General features: G+C 38.1%; 3 long non-coding RNA genes across 3 annotated transcripts; 2 read left to right on the forward strand and 1 right to left on the reverse strand.

Annotated features, from left to right (window-relative positions):
* The first annotated feature begins 2,652 nt into the window (after positions 1-2,652).
* LOC120434810 lies at positions 2,653-9,133 on the forward strand. Its single transcript, XR_005609373.1, has 3 exons — positions 2,653-2,729; positions 5,779-5,871; positions 7,146-9,133. It is a non-coding gene; the product is annotated as an uncharacterized LOC120434810 (long non-coding RNA).
* A 4,693-nt stretch (positions 9,134-13,826) lies between these two features.
* Positions 13,827-14,435, forward strand: LOC120434811. Its single transcript, XR_005609374.1, has 2 exons — positions 13,827-13,867; positions 14,184-14,435. It is a non-coding gene; the product is annotated as an uncharacterized LOC120434811 (long non-coding RNA).
* On the reverse strand, positions 14,196-15,893 carry LOC120434806. Its single transcript, XR_005609369.1, has 3 exons — positions 15,813-15,893; positions 15,486-15,584; positions 14,196-14,289 (listed from the first exon to the last, which is right to left on the reverse strand). It is a non-coding gene; the product is annotated as an uncharacterized LOC120434806 (long non-coding RNA).
* Between the last annotated feature and the right edge of the window lie 5,260 nt (positions 15,894-21,153).

Genomic DNA, 21,153 nt, shown 5'->3' on the forward strand with positions numbered 1-21,153 from the left:
TACTCTGGCTTTGATGTAAGATAGTTTGATTATCATTTGGTTGGTTTTTATGTTTGTCTCCTCCTGCGTTGTATCTTTCTTATCTTATTTTTATCTGTCTTATTTTATCTTTTAATTTGTGAAGCACTTTGATCATAACTGTTGTTTTTAAATGTGCTATATAAATACATTTTGATTTGATTTGATGATGGAAATTGTGACTTGAAGCAGTTGCACTGGATGTGTCAAATGTAAATAAGAAAAACTCTTTTCACTCCTGATATGGTGCTAAAAAAGCATTTTTAACAAAAAATATTTAATCAGTTTTTGAGTTATTTTTCATATTCAGAGTCTACAACAGTGCATTTAACATTCTAATTACTTTAGAGGTCTGTGTGAAAATTATTTGTTGTTAAAAGAAATTCCACTATACCTAAAGCCAGCCTGGTTAGTATCAAGAAAAAAACTATTATAATAATAATTAACATTATTTTGGAAATAAAAGCATATAGAGTAAATGCTATGCACTAGACAAGTTGACATTAAACTGTAACACGTATACCGTATGTTTTTTATGTATCTACTTTTTTTGCTATGGTAATTGTTTGATAGGCTTGTTTATGTTATGTGTATTTCTGTTACACATAACATAAACATAAATATGGATGGTTAGGTTCATTGGAATTTGTAGGCAGCACAGAAAACATCTGTGAACTAAATCTGATTTTGCTGAAAAACTTGGCAAGTTGCTCTGAAGTCATGGCAAAGGCAAAAAAAGAGAGACTATTATTAAATGAATGTGATACAATCAATGTACACCCTTCACAAGTTTCCAGTCCATAACTGACATAAAGAGAGAAACAACCCTTCACACTCTGCAGATCTAAACCAGAGTACCTGCAGAACAGGGACCGCTGCACTGTGGTGTACTCAAAGTGGACTATGTATGATCATTGTATTTTATTATAATTATACAGCACAGAAGAAGGATCCTTGCACCATGAAAATGGCCTAGGCTGTGCTTACTTGATTTTGTCAAAACTAGGCCACACAGCCATGACAGCAAGACAGGTGCAGATAGAAATACTAATTAAGAAAAAGTTTATTAAAGAAACATGAAGAAGAAACTCAAACTCACAATGTAACTGTCAGCGGTGCATGAAGAGTTGGTGGATGCAGTGTTAGGTGCACAAGAGCAAACCAAACAGCAACCAAACTCCAGATGTTGCTCAGGGAGGAGAGGAAACTTGGGGTACGTCTGAATTCATTGCACATGACAACAATTCATTTTTACATGAACATAATGTACTAACCAGCGCTAAACTTGGCCTTCATTTCTTTTGGAAGAGTGAGGATATTTACTACATCTTATCTGTAGAAAGTACATGTCATATACAGAGATTATTTTCATTTCTTATTTTTTTAAACACACAAGTTTTTACTAAAATTTGACTAAAAGGAATTTATTGCTCAGCTCAGCAGTAGTGCCGTATATCAACACGGGAACTTTGTCATGGTGTTATGGTTACGGGCTAGAACTCTTGTGTGGTCTGCAGGTCCAAGCCTGGTGACCAGAGTGATGAATCTAAAACAGTTAATCTGCTGGTTAGCTGCACAGTGATGACCACAAAGCATAAAAACTTAGCACACAGCAGCGACAAGCATAGCGTGTTATAGTTACAAGACCCTTTAGATTTATACAGCATTACAGCAACAGCCTGAACTATTTACCAGACACTACGTCAGAGCAGACAGAAGAGCTACTTACCAAAGACAGCCTGTCACTGACTGTTCAGAGAACCTGAAATATCATCTTGATGAACTATTACAGTGGAGGCTGGACCCACAGTAAGTGGACCTCTGCAGCCAGATGTGTACAGCTGTTTCACTGAGTGAAGCGTACTCACTGGCTGCAGCATAAAAACATTTTATAAAAATAAGTTTACTAAATTGACAAAGAAACAATGTTTTTCTCAGGAATGATGTGCGCTTCTGATTATGATGATTTTTTTAAATCATAAAATCTGTAACACTGTACAGCAGATTAATAGGACAGCAGTGCAGAGGCTTCAGAGCTTGCTTTAGAATCTTCTGGTTTTGAATATTTCTTCAGCAGTAAAGTAACAGTTGTCTTACAGTTGTATTTCCACTGCTGCACAGCAAACAATAACTGATAAAAGCTAATTTGGTAAATTTTACTTTTCAACTTGCAGACAGTCTTGTGGGTGCGATGGCTTCTTCACAAATGCTGCTGTAAGCACAGGTTCTTGAATTTACATGCAAGATTTGAATTGCTGTAATGCAAATGTAATATTTGCTCGGATTATGTTTTTGCTTGTGCGTAGGTTCTATAGAGGTGGTTCGGGGGAGAGAGGTCTCTGTTCAGCTGTGGCTAAGCGGAAGAGGATGAATGGGTGCACTCTAAGAAATAAAACATGGGCTTTTTAAAAATTAATTCATAGTTTTATGTTCAATATACTTAAAATTGTTAATCTTATGTGTGTAATTAATATTTTTAAATTTTATTTAATTAATTGTAAACCGTTTTAATGTTAAATAATAGTGATATTTTCAATTTATTGAACACATTTAATTAAATCCAGAGCCCTTTCCACATCCTTTCTGAGCATGCGCAGAGAATGAAAAAAATCTTCGCGCATAGGCATTCACCTTCTTCAACTACGCGGCAGTGTGCTTTGGCGTCGTGTCTAGAAAGAGGGATTAATCGCGATTCATCCGTTGGAGTTAAGGTAATTTCTTCGTATTTTTAATAGAATATAATTTAACTAGTACTTTGTGATAATGTATGGCGTATATTTTTTCCGGTAAATATGGGCCGTGTGTTTTCTGTAGGTTTTAGCATTTTGCTAGCATTGGAAACATTCATTTGCATATTCGACGTTACTGCACATCTGAATATTGCCTCGTCTGCGTTTAAAATTTCATTCGAACTCCTAATAGCACACTTATTTTCTTTGTTTTATTGCAGTATCAAGTTAGGAGAACGTTAGCTATCCACTGCTAGCTTAGCTTCGCCTGTGTGAATGTGTCACGCAGGTGAAGCTAAGGGAACTGAAGATTTTATGAGTAAAAGCGAACAAGAATTGGGATACATGTAAAGTGGTCGTTGACGAGTCCATACTCCCTGTGCTTACGGGCGCGAGTGAGCGTCGGGGTGATGTAGACGTCGTAGGGAACGCTCGCTCGCACCCGAGCATTTTGTGGCATGTTTTGACCTATTTTGGGCCATTTTCGTGTTGCTTGGGGGGGCTGGTGAACTCTGAATGACCTATTAAATAAAAGTGTAATATCCTTGACACCGTAGCAGTACAAACGATGATTTTACCAGCACAAACCGACACAAATGGAGCACTAACCACCTAGTATACTTGATTTTATTTTTGGCGGCAAGGGGGTCACGTTCAGACTGGGCTGCTCCGGTAAAGGTGGTCACAGGAACAGAAGACAATCGACTGGAGATAGAAGGGATGATTTATGAAATGAGTAACAGAAATGTTAGAGCATTTGAAATTTAACTTGTATTACTAATACATTAATACATCAAGGAGCATAATATTGAAGTTAGTGCATCGCTAGTGAATGAGTTGTGCACTGCACTATACACTGGAAATCCACTACTTAAAAGTATTGCAAAAAGAGGATTACTTGAAACCACATTTAAGTGCAAGAAGTTTTACTATGAAAAGTTTAATGTTGTTGAGCCAGAGGAATGTTCTAGAGGAAAAAACAAAAAAAAACCCTTTCAATATATTCCACTGCTAAAGTTATTGGAGCAGTTACTTCAACGTGAAGATATTGTTGGAAAGCTAGTTGACATATAATCTTTATGGGAATGAGTTTGTAAGCTTCTCATTCTCTAACACAAAATACTGCTTGCTTGCAACGTGTTGCTCCCTAATGGCAGAAAACTACACACTGTCACTTTAAATATTGGAATAAAAGCTGCTTTGCCCTTTAGTATATTTTGGAAAAGCAGACATTTGTGAAAGCAGGTGTCTGTAGTGCATCCAGTTAAAAACCATACATCTAGATTGTCAACTAGCAGGCTACATTACATTACTGTGACATTGTTTCTCCCTGCAAGTTGTGAAATGAGGATTATAAATTCATCTTTATGGGGGAAAAGCATGTTTAAAATTACTTAGAAACAATTATGAATGGGTTAAACAACAATGAAAATTGATTTTTTTTTAAGTTTGTGGGGGTCTCTATGAACATCAAAACAGTAATTGCCCTGCATGTGTTGTTTTGTTTAGAGTTCCCGAATCGAAGTGAAGTGTGAATGCATCCTTCAAGCTGTGATTATATACCTGAATGAGAACCGTCACTCCTGATATGGTGCTAAAAAAGCATTTTTAACAAAAAATATTTAATCAGTTTTTGAGTTATTTTTCATATTCAGAGTCTACAACAGTGCATTTAACATTCTAATTACTTTAGAGGTCTGTGTGAAAATTATTTGTTGTTAAAAGAAATTCCACTATACCTAAAGCCAGCCTGGTTAGTATCAAGAAAAAAACTATTATAATAATAATTAACATTATTTTGGAAATAAAAGCATATAGAGTAAATGCTATGCACTAGACAAGTTGACATTAAACTGTAACACGATACCGTATATGTTTTTTATGTATCTACTTTTTTTTGCTATGGTAATTGTTTGATAGGCTTGTTTATGTTATGTGTATTTCTGTTACACATAACATAAACATAAATATGGATGGTTAGGTTCATTGAATTTGTAGGCAGCACAGAAAACATCTGTGAACTAAATCTGATTTTGCTGAAAAACTTGGCAAGTTGCTCTGAAGTCATGGCAAAGGCAAAAAAAGAGAGACTATTATTAAATGAATGTGATACAATCAATGTACACCCTTCACAAGTTTCCAGTCCATAACTGACATAAAGAGAGAAACAACCCTTCACACTCTGCAGATCTAAACCAGAGTACCTGCAGAACAGGGACCGCTGCACTGTGGTGTACTCAAAGTGGACTATGTATGATCATTGTATTTTATTATAATTATACAGCACAGAAGAAGGATCCTTGCACCATGAAAATGGCCTAGGCTGTGCTTACTTGAAGTTAGTGCATCGCTAGTGAATGAGTTGTGCACTGCACTATACACTGGAAATCCACTACTTAAAAGTATTGCAAAAAGAGGATTACTTGAAACCACATTTAAGTGCAAGAAGTTTTACTATGAAAAGTTTAATGTTGTTGAGCCAGAGGAATGTTCTAGAGGAAAAACAAAAAACCCTTTTCAATATATTCCACTGCTAAAGTTATTGGAGCAGTTACTTCAACGTGAAGATATTGTTGGAAAGCTAGTTGACATATAATCTTTATGGGAATGAGTTTGTAAGCTTCTCATTCTCTAACACAAAATACTGCTTGCTTGCAACGTGTTGCTCCCTAATGGCAGAAAACTACACACTGTCACTTTAAATATTCGAATAAAAGCTGCTTTGCCCTTTAGTATATTTTGGAAAAGCAGACATTTGTGAAAGCAGGTGTCTGTAGTGCATCCAGTTAAAAACCATACATCTAGATTGTCAACTAGCAGGCTACATTACATTACTGTGACATTGTTTCTCCCTGCAAGTTGTGAAATGAGGATTATAAATTCATCTTTATGGGGGAAAAGCATGTTTAAAATTACTTAGAAACAATTATGAATGGGTTAAACAACAATGAAAATTGATTTTTTTTTAAGTTTGTGGGGGTCTCTATGAACATCAAAACAGTAATTGCCCTGCATGTGTTGTTTTGTTTAGAGTTCCCGAATCGAAGTGAAGTGTGAATGCATCCTTCAAGCTGTGATTATATACCTGAATGAGAACCGTCAAAATATCATCAAAGAGTACATGGTAAGTTTATTTTTAAAGGGATATTCCACCCCTCAGTAAAATTTTGACTGTCATAATTCCCAGAGTTTTGTAAGTTGAAAAATGTATTTTCTAAACAAGCCCAGGCATTCTCCTGATCTGGCAGCAATCGGTTTTCTTTAACCTCCTAAGACCCGAACTGTTCCACGGCATGCATTTTTAATTTCTCTTTGATATTTGGGCTGATTGGGACCTGATGAATGTAAAAAAACAAAGAATTACCAGATTTTTTGTTTTTTACCAAATTTTTGTTTCTAAGACAAATGAGAGCCACATATGAGGATATTTGTTTAAAATTTCGATAGAACAGTAGCAGTATAATGTCCTCGTAAGTGGATATCAGGCCCTTGTAGAGCCAAATTGAGTATTTTGGTCTAAATAACCCAAAATGTGATGTCCTCATATGTTGACACCAGGTCCTAGGAGGTTAAATTAGCTTACAACAATAAAGTGCATGGGAACTACTAGGATTTTGTTTCCATTCACTTACATTGTTTTATGCTAAACTAAAGAAAATAACCCTGGTCAGCGCAATATTAATAATATAATTAATAATAATATTATTACTTTGGCACAGGTCCATCTGAGTGAGGTGTAAATTAACTCTTCAGTCAGTGTAGAGGGGAAAATACTCACCACCTGTTGTGTAGCAGGTAGCATCCAGCTGCTGCTGGATTCCAACCCTTCATCTGACAGCCATTTTATTGTTTTTGTTGTCCTTTCCGTTACAACTCACACAACTATTGGAAATGCCCCCTCCTTGGCCAACTTGGTTATTTACTCCAAAGTCACATTTTATCTCAAGAGGGTTTGAGATTTGCTGTTTGCCCTGGGAATGTTCGTGAGAAAAATGTGCTCATAGGGTGTTTCATTAGCATCGTGCGGCCGTACACCACACATGGTAGGGGCACTCACAAGTGTAAGTTTTTTAGTTTTGTTTTTGTCATTCGATACGTGTGCAGTCTGGAACTCTCTCAGCCGTTTGAAACTCCTGCCGTGTGAACCGGGCTTAACGTGTGCACCGCTGTATGCTCCTTCTGCCCTCTGTCCATGTTTCATTTCTCTTCTTCTTGGTCTTTATTTGGTGATAGTCTTAAATCCACACTTTTCTTTGGTCTGTTCTCCTCAGTCTCATTCAGGGGTCTGTGTAATTATGGTAGTGTGGACCATTTAACTAAAATGCAGTGAATAGATAGACAGACAGATGATGGGATGACCAAAATACAACGGATTTAAAATATTTCTGTCCTTTTCAGGATTTCAACGTGATGGAAGCTGAAGAGCTCGAGAGGATAGATCCACGAAGGAGCACGGCCTGATGACTCCCTTGAAGATGTTGGCATCATTATCGAGAGATGCACCGTCTTGCAGGATCTTCACGATGTGGCGAGCAGGTGTGCACTTTTGTTTGGGCTAATTTACTGCCTCAATCTGCGATACCCAAAGTCACTTCGCTACACATTGGAGTTCTTCCAGAAGGTGCTCATGGGACTGGAAGACAAAAAACTGTCTAACAAAATACAAGCGCTGAAGAACAAACTCTGCCAAAGGGAGATGCAATGACTCTTACAGATCGAAATGTCCCCCAAAATAAGTGCTCTGTTTTCTTGCTGAGTAAAAGTTTTACTGTTTAAAAGTTTATAAATATATATATGTTGATCCTTGTTTGTAAATATTTTGTCATAGCTTTTAATATTTAAGAGATTTACTGAATGCCATTTTTCTTTTGATTGTGGAAAAGAAAAAATAATTCAGAAACTGAGTTTTTTGAACTGGGGACAAAATTGCCCAGATGGATATATTTTCCTGTCTCACTAACATTTTCTTCAGTTTGAGTTGCTGTGGTAATTCTGCAGACTGTAGCCATTGCAGACCTACAACTGTAGATCCTAAAATCATTCTGTCAGGTTTGACATCCTACTCCTCACTACACTGTCACTTAGTTGAAACTGGAAAGTTGTTTCAGATGTTTACATTTTGTTTTACACACTTCATTTAATGTTGCATTATGCAGTGTTGTTTCCCTGTTTAAGCTTTGCGTCATTGAAGGCTTTTGTTGAAGTTGTTAAAGCAACACAATTTTTTTTGTATTTACACTTCATATTAGTTCTGGTGTACCAGGTTTCCATTGTGGGGTAGGTCAAGGAGGGGCAGTCTTCTGTTATGACTGCTTGGGAGGTGAGGGCAAAATCAAATTGAACCTAAATGAGAGCACAGTATATTATGACAGATTGGCGGACTGTGGCTGGAAAACATTATTACTATTACTAGAAGAATTACCGGAAGAAATTTAGATAAGGATTCTTTATATATTGGAAGAATTGCTGAAGGCACCACTTAATAATCCAATCAGGTATGCCGTATGATTTCCAATATGTGAGGGTGGCCAGGGAAACTACACCAAAAATACCGCCCGTTATGGCAACACCTAGAACTGCGTTACGTGCGAGGTTGGCAACAGCACTCTGTGGTACTTCCTCTTTGATTTCACGCCTCATTTTCGCACGCTCTTCCCTTTTTTCATTCATCTCCCTTTCAATGTTGTCAATCCTAGTAATAAGCATTCTGCTTTGCTCCTGGAGAATCTCTAAACACTGAGCTATTCTCTCCGTTGACACCCTAATCCTTTGGAGCTCCTGCAGAGACTCATGGCATCTGGCAGCACAACCGCACGATCCACTAGTCTGAGCCCTGTCAGGATGTGGTTCCTCTGTATTATCTCTGTTGGAAGGTGAATTATTTAATGTTTCTTCTGACATTTCTTTAAAAGATTAAGGGACAGTGTCAAAAGAAAAAAATGTTCCCTGAATTATTTAAATGTAAAAGTATTAGCTTTGTCAAAGATTCCTGCTTTGCAAAAACAACTCGCCGTTACTGAAGACTCACCAAGGTAAACTCTATTTATGGACTTATGTGGCAGAGATGGTGATGTTGACCGTCACGTCACAGTCTTTCCTTTGAGAAGCAGAGACTGTGACGTGGCGGTCGACCTTCACGTCACAGAAGATCAAAGGATCAAATAGCTCCGTGTCATTCCGCGCATGCTCAGATCACGCCTATAGAAATGAACGGGATATTTATTTATTCGTTTTAAATACCTTGCTATATAACAAAGGTGACTGCGCACTCAAAGGACAAGGAGAGTTCAAAATAGGGCTGTTCGATATAACGACACATATCGGATGACGATATGAAAAGGATCGCTTCATATTACAGCAATATTTTTTTCATGTTTTTTTTTATGGTCACTGTAGTATTAATTTCTTAAAGTTCAATACATATTGGCAATACATGCCAACCCTCCCGTTTTTTTTGTGGGTTTTTTTCTCAGACAATCCCAAATTTCAGTGCCCCTCTTATTACTCTTTTTGGGTTGCAAAATAAACTTTTAAAAATTTTTCAGGCGAGAATGTAGCTGTGCAAACTTGAAATATCTGAACCGGGGAGAACAGCAAACTCCCGGCACATCGTTTTAGGCTTTGGCCCACATCAGTCTAAAATTGTATGTAACCATGAATAACATGTTGCCATGTCCACCAGGAGAGACTGGACAGTATAGATGTAAAACAAATATGCCAGCAGTTTATCTCAGTTAATGAGAGGAGAAGTCATGTGTTTGGCTCCTTCACATAGTGGACATTGAGGAGTTGTGTATTGGGGCAACAGTGTGCCTAAAATGTTGCATAATTTTGCTGAGAGATCTTTTACTTTGTGGTAATCTTAGAGGAGTAGTTTTATGGACAAAAACCACCAGGTCATTCAGTGTTCCCTTAGTGCTAATGTATAAGAGATGTTGGTGTACTATAACTGAAGTAATGTTGTTAAGTCCTTAAAGTCATATTTTTTTTTTTTGTCATGACTGTATTTTAAGCTATTTTTATTTTTGTATGATATCTGATTTATATGGAATATGGTTGAAGTAAACTAAAGTATAAAATACTTAGTCATTTGGAGGTGGAGGTGGTGAGTGACAGGAGAATGGTGGCTAAGCTGTCATCCCTGTTGGACAACATCTCCCAACCCATGCAAGAGACTCTGACAGCACTGAGCAGCTCCTTCAGTGGGAGACTGCGGCACCCACGGTGTGGGACGGAGAGATTTCGCAGGTCTTTCCTCCCCACTGTCAGACTCCACAACAAAGACTTTTGCAGCTGATCAAACCCTCACACGTGCAATAAGACTGCTATATGTGCAATTCTTCTTCTGACAAAGTTCTACTTTTGTATTTTCTTACTCAGTTGTATATAGCATTTGTATTTGTATTTTATTCCATTGTATATAGTATTTTATTTTATTTTATTGCATTCCAGTGTTTTCTAATTTCTGCTACATAACTTTGCACTTTTGCTGTAACAAAACACATTTCCCACCTGTGGGACTAATAAAGGTCATCTTATCTTGTTTAATAGTAACATAACATTATGTAATTCACACATTATAAAATTATGCATTGTAATTTTAAATGGTTTAAAAGCATGTAGAATAGCATATGTAGACAAGTATATTTCTTTTTCTTTTTTTTTGAGAAGCAAAGACGAAAAGGGGAAAAAAGAAACAGGGCAGGGTTCGGTGGTTGAATCATCCGTCCCCACCAATGCCAAAACCAAATCTACGCCCTTGCCCGCTATGATGGAAATTCTGACTTGAAGCAGTTGCACTGGATGTGTCAAATGTAAATAAGAAAAACTCTTTTCACTCCTGATATGGTGCTAAAAAAGCATTTTTAACAAAAAATATTTAATCAGTTTTTGAGTTATTTTTCATATTCAGAGTCTACAACAGTGCATTTAACATTCTAATTACTTTAGAGGTCTGTGTGAAAATTATTTGTTGTTAAAAGAAATTCCACTATACCTAAAGCCAGCCTGGTTAGTATCAAGAAAAAAACTATTATAATAATAATTAACATTATTTTGGAAATAAAAGCATATAGAGTAAATGCTATGCACTAGACAAGTTGACATTAAACTGTAACACGTATACCGTATGTTTTTTATGTATCTACTTTTTTTGCTATGGTAATTGTTTGATAGGCTTGTTCTTGTGTCTTTTAATCGTGTATTTCTGTTACACATAACATAAACATAAATATGGATGGTTAGGGTCATTGGAATTTGTAGGCAGCACAGAAAACATCTGTGAACTAAATTTGATTTTGCTAAAAAAAAAAAAAAAAAAAAAAACTTGGCAAGTTGCTCTGAAGTCATGGCAAATGGAACAATGTGAGATGTGATGGCCAAATAAAACATTTATTAAAAAGCACCAAAATATAGGAGGTATCATTTCTGTAATCAGGCATTCTTAAACAGTAGTATTTACAACAGTAAAGTAAAAGCAAATGAGTGATAGTAGTATTTACTGTAAATACTACTGTCACACAAATTTCTGTAAGCATTTAAAGTTAACACTTTCAATAATATAACTGTTTTCTGAATTGGCAGTATATACTTTGAATTATATACATTCAAGTTCAAAAGAAACTTGAATGTAACTCCTTGTCAAACCTAAAGTAATTTCTCTTAATTTGCACAATCAGAACAACAAAACATAACAAAATCAACCAGAAGCTCAAGTGGCTGTTTAGAAGGATCAGCTTCTTCCTGAGGTCCTCCTCACCTCCAAAAAAACCACCAGAGGAGCCCCTGCTTCGCAACCAGCAGCTGTTACGAAATCAGTTTCGCCCCGGTTCTTTATTCGTCGAGGGATCCAGAAACGGCACCGGAACTCAGTAATTATTTTTACAAAATCTTTATTCATCTTTATTTAAGCATGCACTTCTAGAAGGGAAGACGAGGCTGGTGTCCCTCTGAAACAATCTTCACCCCTTTGTTAGTTCCAGGCAGCTTTATAGAGGCGACCCCATCATAAATCCCCCACAGTGTGCTGCAAACTCTGTGTCTGTGTTTATGTGCACGAGCACGTGAGTGCCTGTGTGTGCACGAGCACGTGAGTGCCTGTGTGTGCACGAGAGTGAATGTATGTGCGTACCTGTGTGTATGTGTGAGTGCACGTGAGTGAGTGTGCATGTGAATGTGTGAGTGTAACAGCTTAAACACTGTGTGTGTCTCTGCGTACGTGACTCCCTGCCGGCCATAAAATTCCATCTCCCTTCCAGACCACAGTTATAAAGTTACAAATCTTGAGACCCCCACACAGGTATCCTCTGGGGAATTTCCACTCAGCATTAACTCGTCTTTGTCTTACTTTCACAGTTCAACTGGGGAGGGTCTCCTAAGATCTTCTCCTAAGTTCATGACACAGTCAAGCCTTTATTTATATCCAGGGCAGTGTCAGTGTCTCTACCATAATTCTACATTCTATCTTAACACATTTCTAAGCTCTAAAGCAAACTAAACATTCCTACATATCTAAACTCTAAAATAAGCTAAACATTTCTACACAGCTATTATTTTTCATTTTCAATGTAATTGTTTAATCCTGTTTAAAATTACACATCTTTAAAAAAGATCAGTGTTTCACTGTATGGTTGATTCTTTATTCATGTAAGTCCTAAAAATGCATTCATGTATATGAATGTCTAGTAGGCATTTTAGCTTACTGAGAGCCTCATATGGAGTTATTACAGTGACTTCTCTTCATTCTACACTTTATTCTGCTCAATAAAATGTTGACATTTTGTTAAACAGTGATATTTCATTGTTTTATACTCTAAAATAAAGCTATTGTCTCTATATGAATACATATTGGCATCATGAAGACAGCTGTCCAACCAGCTGTGCAGAAAATATAATGCTAGGTTGTTGTTGTCAGTGTGCCCTCACTCAATGATCTTGTTCCCTATTTAATGATGCGTTTGGCACCAAACTCAGGATGTTGATCCAACCGTCAGTAAAAGTGTTTTCACTTGCTCCCAGCAGAGGGCAGTGCAAGACAGTCAGAGTTTATGTGCCTCTTTCCTCTGTTCTCTTGACTATGATGCTTTAATGTATTTCTACATTAATCTACAGAAACATTTATCAGTGCAAAGCTGTTTAGAAGATACTTACAATAAGCTGTCTGTTCCAAAGAGCTTGGAAAGAAAGCGCGTGGACTTTTTTCATGAAGACATTTCACCTCTCATCCGAGAAGCTTTTTCAGTTCTAAAACGAGCTGAATAAGATTAAATTTTGAGGATGAACTGTCCTCCTGAGGTCTCGACATTCTCTCTGCCAGTCAGATGACTTGTTTCTATTGACAAATCCAGCACACCTCAGAGCTTCACTAGTGCATCCAAAGACTCTTATAGATATATATATATGTAGATATTTTATAGAGTCATTCAATTAGTAGTGAAGGGAAAGTCTATGCCAGTGTGCTGGAGAGGAGAGTCTATCCATTAGTCGAACCTCGGATGCAGGAGGAACAATGCAGTTTTCGTCCTGATCGTGGAACACTGGATCAGCTCTTTAGGGTGAGAATAGTTCAGCCATTCGGGAGGGGCTCAGAGTAGAGCCACTGCTCCTCCACATTGAAAGGAGCCAGTTGAGGTGGTTCGGGCATCTGACAAGGATGCCTCCTGGGTGAGATTTTCCAGGCATGTCCCACCGGGAAGAGGCCCCGGGGCAGACCCAGGACACGCTGGAGAGATTATATCTCTCGGCTGGCCTGGGAACACCTTGGTGTTCCCCCGGACAAGCTGGAGGAGGTGGCCAGGGAGAGGGAGGTCTGGGCTTCTCTGCATGGGCTGCTGCCCCTGTGACCCGGCCCCTGATAAGCAGAAGAAAATAGATGGATGGATGGATGGACTTCCCTCTTTGTTTTTACAGACAGCAGATTTCACTGGAACTGATTGTTGATTACCTCAGCAGTAGGCGTCACGATCTGTGACAGATTGTTGCTTAAATGCACTGACATATGACTGATTTAGACTGAACAGTGAGAATGGAGGAGACAAATGGTGGTTTTCAGACACTTGTCCATGAAGACGATTTGCATGAGGAAGAGTATCCTCCTTACCATCAGTCTAACAGGATACAAGGTATAATAATTCAAATTTTTATTCATTGCACTCCCATAGTCAGGGTTCTGATTCTTTTGATTGAAGTAGGTTTTACAGAGTTAAGATATAATGACAGGACTTGATGATCTGAGACAACTACGTGTAAGGTTTACATGCTCTAACAGGATTTTTCTAATCATAAATAAAGAGTACAGAGCAGATGTTAAATAAACTGCTAGTAAACAGTAATATTAAGTCCTAAAATGATTGCATTTTATTCTTTTAAAGCTTCAACCAAGTTATATGTGTGTTACCTGCCTTTAAGTTGAAAATTGATCATTTTCTGCCTGTTTAGTGTCCATGTTCACTATGAGTCCTGGGAGACGCCACAGACTGGCTGCAGTGTGCCTGGCGCTTCTTGCTGCTGTTCTTCTGATACTGAGTATTGGCCTGGGGATCCACTGTAAGTCATTATGAGTTACAGGAGTGCACAGAAATGTTTTCATTATTAAATCATTTCTTTTTTGCAAATGGTTATCAAACTTTGCCAATAGTCCAAAAACAAAAACAAGCAAACAAACAAAAAAACTCTAAACTGTAAAAAAAATAAAGCTCTTTAGAAAAACTGAAAAAAGTCCTGATAATTTTCTGCCAGGAACACCTTCTGTTTTTTTAGTACACAACAAAATTGGTTTTTATTCTTTTCCTTTTATTCTCATCAATTCAAAAACTGTACTAAAATATGTCAGCATCCATCTCCTCATAAAATGACTAAACAGCAAATCGATGAACAAAATAATTTACAATCTTTAAAATTTGAGCTTTTTTATTTTCCTTGAAATGAGTTTGTCCTCATGTAAAGACATGGAAGTGACTTCAAAGTGTTGTCTTTAAACAGGATACCTGGCAAACATTAACAAAATATTAAAATTAAAATTAAAATTAAAAATAATAAATTAAAAATTAAAATAAAATAAATATAACTGAACGGATCTAAAGGTGTTCCTGTAATTTGGGTTTATTAGAATAAAACAGATCGATGACAACAGCCCGCTCAGCACAAGGCTGACAGGACTTTTTGAATGAATGAATGAATGAATTAAACAGAATAAAACATAAAATCAAAAAAGACAGATTACTATGCCAAACTTCCAGATAGACTGCATTTACTGGATTTGTTTTGTCTGCTCTTGCCTTTCAAAGACAATGAGTACAATTAGAAGTGCTTGTTCTGATGCAAACTTTTCATCAGCAGCAAAGGCATAAGGATCACTTAAATGGATCACTTAAACTCCGGTTGATGGTGCACATCTTTTTGTCTGCTGTGCTAAAGATGCTCTCAGCTGTTTAACTTTAGGGATGGAGAAAAGTTTGACATATTTCACGACCATTAAATATTAGCGAGGCCTCTGAGAATGAGGTCAAGCATAAATCCCTGCTTGTGCTCATGGGCCCTAAATTTCAACAAATAACACAATAATACGACAAACTGCTGAGTGACACAAGAGTCTAGGGGAAGGGCAAGCACGAAGTGAGATGCTGTGTGTGTGTACACATGTGCTCACACATGTTGGTACCTCTCTCCCTGTAGCAAAGTCCTGAATAAAGTCTGAATGTTCAGTCAATCAAGATCCATATGAGCTGTAAAGAAAATAACCTCAGCTTTTTCTTGGATGTTCAAAGTTTTTCAGTTCATACAGGAACATCAGCAGTCTGGGTGAATGTATCGCTGTTTACTTCCCCCGTCTCATTGAGCCTGGTCAGGATGTGTTCAGAGGAAAAAAGAGGAACAGAAAGAATTTTTAAAAAGTTAGGGGTTGTATGTAGCTCTTGTTTACTTTTAAGCCAAAAATAAAATGAATAAAGCTACAAGGTTTAATATTGAGAAAATTGAGGTGGAAAATGACTTGAGCATTATATAATTAAAGTAACATACCTTGAACATATCTTGAAAAAGTAAAATAAATCATAACATTAAACTCACCTTGTTTTTGTAGAGAAGTTGATCAGGCTTTTGCTTCATCCCCTGAGACCAGCTGCACTGAATCATCACCAGCTTTTGTCCTCATCTTTTCGCTCAGTGAGGTCTTTCCTTTCTTGGCCATTCCTCTGCCAGCTGCCTTTGCACTGGAAAAAAGTGTGTGATCACAGGTGAAGTAAGGGATATTTTTCCAGTGCAGAGTTTAGAGTGCTCCATTTGGTGACAGCTGTTGAACAACATTTCTAAGGATGTTGAAAAAGACAAATATTTCTGTTTACTATTAAGCAAAAGCATGATTATAGACATAACAATTTCTAAGGTTACAACAGTATCCTCATAAGACATATAAGAGCCTTGACACCAGCACTATGCTTGTATTATACTTTAATCAGGATATATTTAGAAATTAATCCCATCAGCTCAACAGTGTCACCAAAAGTAACCACATACTTGAAATGACATACTCAGCATTACATAAATCACATTTTCAGTGAAGGCACAGTTACAGGGAAAATGTGTATGTTTGCAAAGTTAACTAAACATTTCTATGTGCTACAACATGGACATAATGATTAAATGTACTGAGGTGAGTAATTTGCTGTCACCCTGCTTATTGATTCATTGTACTGCTGCTACAATGATTTGTACAAATCTTGGAAATTTACAATAACGTTTATAAATAAAACTGATGATGTACAATGTTGTCAAACCAACTGATTTATAATATTGTTACTTAAGCTGGGCTTACACTGTGCGATTTTTTTCAGTCGTGCTGGGCTTACACTGTGCGATTTTTTCAGTCGTGCTGGGCTTACACTGTGCGATTTTTGGCCACCATCAACTTTGCTAAATTGCTAATGAAAAACATTGATCAGGCAGCTGTGATTGAGCAGCAATGTAAATCCAACTATTTTCACGGTTGTTGTGGTCGTGATAATTTTGTGAGGCCACATCGAAAAGGCTCGGATGAGCTTTCCAAAGTTCTACAAGTTGTGCCTCCACGACGGTCGATTGATGATCAGGAGCTGGTCATGAGGTGTAAATCGCTTCTCGTTACCCCACGTATACTATACGATGCACGATGAAGGCCAAAATCGGGCCGATCACCAAAACGGTCGCACGACTCAGAAATCGGCTCAAAATGGGCCAAAAATCGCACAGTGTAAGAAACAGTCTTCAACACTTGCAGATAACAAACTCACAGATTCTCAACTCACGCTCGATGATACCGAACGCATCAGCAAAGAGCTGGTCGTCCTCCAGGATACTTGGAAGACTGCAGTGGAAACCATGAAGGATGCCAGGAAGGAGCCGGACAGCGAGATGAACCGTCAGACACAAACCAACTGGGAGCTTGAACACCAGACAAAACGAAGCAATGACTATAAAAGTCAGATTGAAAAAGTTACAAAGGAAAAATATAAACCATGAAAACACGCTTATCAATGCTTAGTAAGGCCTGTTTCATTATTTCTGTATATGATAAAACTGTAAAAGCATAATGATTTGTTTCATCATTGGCTGCAAACACTGTCCTGCAGGATGGATTTTAATGAACCCTGTATGTTACTACTTCCCCTTGAAATCAAATGAATTCAAAACATGGAAGGAATCCAGAGATTTCTGTCAGCTGCAGGGAGGAGATCTTATAATCATAGACAGCCAAGATGAAGAGGTTTGTTAGTATTTCTGTGCAGCGGTGTTCATGCAGTTTTCTGAAAATGTATCTTTGGTTTTGTTTCTTTTTTTTGTTAGAACTCAACAGTTAATTACTTGATAAATCATCAAGCTGCCCCGAGACAAACTCGTGACCTGGTCTGGGAGTCTCACCTTCCTCACCGCGTGAGACCTTGGATGCCTCACAGAGACCCTGAGTTTCTAGATTGGATAAGCAGAAGACTAAATCATCAAGATACGCCTCATCGCCCAATGGGCTTCTGGATCGGACAGAGACGTCCATGAGGAAGGGACTTGGAAATGGTGGGATGGAACATTACTTGCTGAAGGGTAAGTGTCACGGCTGCAGAGGCGAGTGTATTGGTGTACTTAGGTGCACAAGATTGAAAACAATTTGTTCTGAAAAAATGCAGATGAAGAGTTGTTTGTTGACAGTATAGATGGTTTGCTTTTAAACCTCTTACCACTCACAGAGTCCCCGGTGACGGTCTAGCTATGTCAGATGCCAGTCATTTAAGAGACTAATCATGTTTTGGAATTTAAATTGTGCTAACTCACTTTGTTCAACACAGCCCAGAGTAACATTAAAAATAAAACATATTAGAACTAATTTTGTTGGACGCAAGAAAAACTGGAGCATCTTTGTAGGATAGCCGAACTAGGGCTTACAAGTTTTGCAGTGGCTTTGCAGTGACTTTGCTATCTGCACAGAGCGTTTCTGGTGTGGCTTATGCAAAAGAGAATTGCAACAATACAGCGTGTTTCTCTGCTCCCTTTCACACAGTAAGTATGTCTGTTGTAGACTGTGCTTTATAAATGTCTCTTTGATTATTCAAACAGTGTTTGAAAACTTTATCGTCATCGCCGGCGTGCTTTGTACCTCAGGCTCATCAGAGACAATCCTATCCAGGTAAAATAATTTTCTTTAATCTACACACTTTTAGGAATTACTTAGCTAATTTCAAGGATAATTTTAGTGACTGAATTATTGCCAGTCATTCGTACATTTACTTTATTATATAAAATATATAAATTAAATCTCTTTGAAACTTATAGAAACTAATCTTTTGGTTTCTTTTTTTTTTCATAGCATTTTATTAAACTGTTGTCTGCTACAGAGTTAAAAGTATTGTACTAGTAGTAATATAGCATCCACCATCTCCTGCTTGCATATTTCTGAAAACATCTTAGTGGTGTGGCAGCCATGGGTTGAGCCAGCCCTGCAAACCCTGTTGATGGATGATTTCAGTGGACAGTGGGAGGAAGCATCCTAAAGCTCTCTTTGCAGACCAGCCTGTGTGATTCTCCACTCGCCGACCAGAAAAGACAAAAGGCAGGTCTCAGTTGCAGCACCTCATCCATCCATGTCTGATCTTGCATCGGCAGATTCAGCAACACAGCCAGAGACTTCCTGTAATCTATTACAGTTGTTAAAAAAACGGTACAGGAACAGGTCGCTCAGGTTAATCCTGTATAAACAACTGCGCCTGCGCTACTGTGCATGTATGAAGTGGACCAACTTGTCATCAGGCACACATGAGGCCGACTGGCTGAGAATACTGAAATCAAAGGAAATGAAACTCTTCTGTCTGGAGAAATGTTATACTTACCAAATCATGCTCCCTGGCCTCATATCCTTTGCAGGTAGAACTGGACCCAGTTGTGAAAACCAGTGATTTCCGTTCCTGATTTTGTCTGGCCAACAAAGAGTCCAGGCTGGTGATGATCAATTTAAGAACAGAAACACACACTTCTAACCAAAGAAATTAAGATTATTTTACAGTGTTGCTGAATCACATGGATGAATTTAACACCTGGGCACAGTTATAGCGTGATGACTGGCAGGAGGAGATCTCACCCTGTGTTTCTCTGCCTGTGGTAGAGGTGGAACCAGATCAAGTGGAGCTGATTCTTGAACAGCCTCAAGTCAGAGCTGGATTGACCTTCTGTCACCAGGTACTGATGAGCCCGCTGTGGAGAAACATCACTGATGATGTTCATGAATCCCCAGCTGACTCTGGTAACCTTAATACAGCACAGAAAAAATGTCACAATAATCATTTTATGATGTGATTATTGTGATCATAACAGAAACAGATGCATCTATGTCATTATCTTTGAGCTTTTACACTCACATAATTATAAAAACATGAGTATCAAAGGTGTTAAAACTCTGATGCCATCTTGGATTACTGCACTTTGTTCATGTCATTACAACATTTCTCTCTTTCTAATCATACATCTAGATGTTATGTCAACACACATTTAATCTACATTATAAGAGTGCCTTTGTGATAAATGTGTCTTTCATTCTTAAATTAACTGGTTAAATATTTAATCTAACTAAAACCTAAAGATGGAGTCAGAAGACAACAGTCACCTGAAGGGGCTGAAAATTGTAAAGATCCTACAGAACAATCAGTAAATGTGAGTAAATCTGTGATTCTGTGAGTAACACACTGGGTTCAGTTTGGAGGTTGAACTCTCACTCACCAGGATTGACAGCCGTCTGTGCCACAGTTAAACTCATGCAGTGCTAATTTAAAAAAATCTCAAATATTTTGGACAATTTATATTTTTCTATCACAATAAATACAAGTCTTCATTGAAGTAAACACACAGAGCAGTAGTGGATTTTTTTAATATAATTTTTCTTTATTTTGATTAGCATTGTTTATATTTGTAGTTTTTGAAGTATGGAGCACCACAAAAACTACAAATAAAAAAACCAAACAATCCAGCTAACAAATTTTGTGCTCTCTACTATCAGAACCTACCAAAATCTATCTCAGCCCAGCCCGATGGGCCGATGGGCTGGGCTGAGATAGATTTTGGTGGCCCGACTGGAGAAATCGCTAGCCCCGGGACGTCGGGCTAGCGATTTTGCGAGCCCTGGTCAACCCCTCACTTGAATTTTTGATTTTCAGTTGAAGGCAATTAAATTCAATCCAAAAATTCAACCCAACAATCAAGTGATCCCCTATGAGCAACGGTGGACAGGAAAAACTCCCTTTTAACAGGAAGAAACCTGTGACAGAACCAGGCTCAGGAAGGGGCAGTCTTCTGTCATGACTGGTTGGGAGGTGAGGGCAAAATAAAACTGAACATAAAGGAGAGCACAGTATAGTTATGAGAGATTGTGGACCGTGGCTGGAAAACATTATTACTATTTTCAAAAGGCACCCGGTCCACATCCACAACTACAGTAGGGCTGGAATGGATAATAAGGACAGAGGACGGACACTCACTTCAGCAGAAAATATTTGCGACGGCCCAGCAAGCTGCAGGAACAACAACGGCTGCTGTGACAAGACCTAGACCTACTTTAAGTGCGAGTTTGACACCAGCACACCACCAACCACTAGTCTGAGCCTCGTCAGTCTCTTCCCTTTGTTTATTTACCTCCCTTTCAACATTGGGAGAACGATTAGCTAAAAACCTTCCCTGCCACGCCAGGAAATCCTCCTGGTGCGCCATGAAAGCCTCGTGACGTTCAGAGTCTATTCTCTTACATGACTCCATCTGTCTTTGAAACTGCTGCCAACGCTCACGGCGTGCGGTAAAACCAGTCTCAAGATCATGTATAATTTCCCTGAGAGTCATGTTCTCTTCCTCTAATTGACGCAACTTACTTTTAACCTTGGCCTGCTCCACAGTGAGAAGCGCT

The sequence above is a fragment of the Oreochromis aureus genome, linkage group 19 (assembly GCF_013358895.1).
Source record: "Oreochromis aureus strain Israel breed Guangdong linkage group 19, ZZ_aureus, whole genome shotgun sequence".
Classification (NCBI taxonomy): domain Eukaryota; kingdom Metazoa; phylum Chordata; class Actinopteri; order Cichliformes; family Cichlidae; genus Oreochromis; species Oreochromis aureus.